We start from the raw sequence: 2,056 nt of genomic DNA on the forward strand, positions 1-2,056 counted from the left end.
ATGTGGTGCTGGGGATTGAACCGCGGTCCCTGTGCTTTGCTAAGCTTGTTCTAAGTAGGTGCTTTAGACCACTGAGCCATCTCACCAGCCCCTATAGAAATATTTTAAACACATTGGATATTTTTATTGTATAAGAAAACCTTCTCAGATTTTTTAACCTAATTGCTTCAGTGGGCTGTTTAGAGGCCTGCTACTTACTTGTGGTTTGGGTTGTCTCTTTAATCACCATTTTGGGGATTCTTTTTAGCTTCTGGTTGGGAAATTCCCTCTGTACTATTTCTACTTTCTTATCCTTTATTTCTGAAGGTTTCAGAGAAAAAAATACTGAGGGCTTGATTTGCTGGAAGGATCTTTGTCTCTATGTTTGGTAAAGTTTACACTGACTATAGAATTAGATCAAAATTTGTTTTCAGGATTTTGAAGGTATTTCTCTATTTTGGGCTTTCCAACATCCAGAATTGCTTTCAAGGTCTTTCTTTTTTCCTTTAATCTTATTTTTTGCTTTTTACTATCTAACTAGAATCTTTTAGCCTTCACTGTCCTGATGTACCTAGGCATGCCTCAGTTGTATAGGCTGTGTAGCATACTCTTCTGTGAACTTGTGTATTCAACTTTTCCTTTCATTCTTTCTAATTTGCGTCTTCCATCCATTTTTATTTTTCTCTGGTTTTGTTTCATGAGTTTTTCTTCAATTTTGCTTTCTTGCTCAGTTTCCTTCAGTTTGTTTTTCTACTACTGTTTTGATGTCTATATATACCATAAAATAATCATTCTCAAATGTCTGGTACTCCTTGCCTTGTGAGTTGAGGACATCCTAGTACCATTTGGAAATCTAGTGTTGATAAGGCTAATGAATCTTCAGTTACATTGTCACTTTGTCTAACTTTATTTTATTTGGGAAAACCATGAGGTTGATATCTTTAGGACTTTTCTCTTAGTCTCTCAAACTGCTCAGAGAAGATGCTTCCAGGGAGGACAGCAGGAGATCTCAGTATGCACTGTCAGTCTCCCCCTAATCCCTGTTTTCAGCATGGTGTTCTTTTTTGAGGGGAGATCCTTTTTTTTTTTTTTTCTCACTTGCAGAGTTTCTGGGTACCCAAACCTCAAGGGAATGTTTAGTGCAAATGGAATTGTTTGTGTGCATTCCCTGATGCTAGTTTAGTGTTCAGCTTCAGTCAGCCTTCTAGCTTCTGAATTTTGCTACTGCTGTGTCTTCTCCCCCATTTTTGAAAAACATCCCTTTACTGTTACATTTCAAAGAACATAGAGGTAACTGTTTGCTCTGCTATCTTTAACCAGATTTTCACCCTGCCCTTTTTTCTTTTGTCATAGGTAAGTTGTGTCACATGTTGGCGTCAAATACATACTTTTGTGTCAACAGAATGTATTTTGGATCTCTTTCATTCCTTTTTGAGATAAGGTTTCACTATGCAGTTCAGGCTGGCCTTAAATTCACTTTGTATCCCAGGCTGGCCTTGAACCTAGGGAGTCTCCCACCTTCAGCTACCTCCGTGCTGGGGTAACTGGTGTGCACTACCACTCCTGGTTAGATTTCTTTAGATTAAGTGACCATAAGAGATCTTCACCTCTTAACGTGTTTTTATATGTAGGAGTAAGAGTCTGCTTTAAGAATAATCAAAACCAGTTTTTTTCATTAATGAAATATTTCTTCAACTGTTGTAGGTTCGGTTTTCCAATTTGGCAGCAGCAGCGCTACCAATTTCAACTTCACAAACAACAATCCAGCAGGAGTGTTCACATTTGGTGCAAATCCCAGCACACCTGCAGCCTCAGCCCAGCCTTCAGGCTCAGGGAACTTCCCGTTTAGCCAGTCAGCAGCAGCATTTACAGTGGGGTAAGAAAATGTTTGGTTTAAATTTTAAGTTGGTCAGTTCTTTAAGTTGTGTTTTGTTTTCTAAAAGTCTTCAAGATGCAGTGTATTTGTTTCAGTAAAATTCAAGATATTCTCCAACATTAATTTGTTTTATTGCCAGTTCAGAAGATTGTTATAGCTTAAAAAAAATGACAGTGACATATTTTTGTCAGCAATAGCAGA

General features: G+C 37.8%; 1 long non-coding RNA gene across 1 annotated transcript in view; it reads left to right on the forward strand.

Moving 5' to 3' along the window:
- Positions 1–2,056, forward strand: part of LOC111815899 — a 9,708-nt gene that overhangs the window by 6,168 nt on the left and 1,484 nt on the right. Inside the window, exon 2 of the long non-coding RNA XR_002820525.1 lies at positions 1,684–1,855. This is a non-coding gene — a long non-coding RNA (uncharacterized LOC111815899). The remainder of the gene's footprint in view (positions 1–1,683; positions 1,856–2,056) is intronic.

Source organism: Octodon degus, unplaced genomic scaffold (assembly GCF_000260255.1).
Source record: "Octodon degus isolate 3935 unplaced genomic scaffold, OctDeg1.0 scaffold00023, whole genome shotgun sequence".
NCBI lineage: Eukaryota > Metazoa > Chordata > Mammalia > Rodentia > Octodontidae > Octodon > Octodon degus.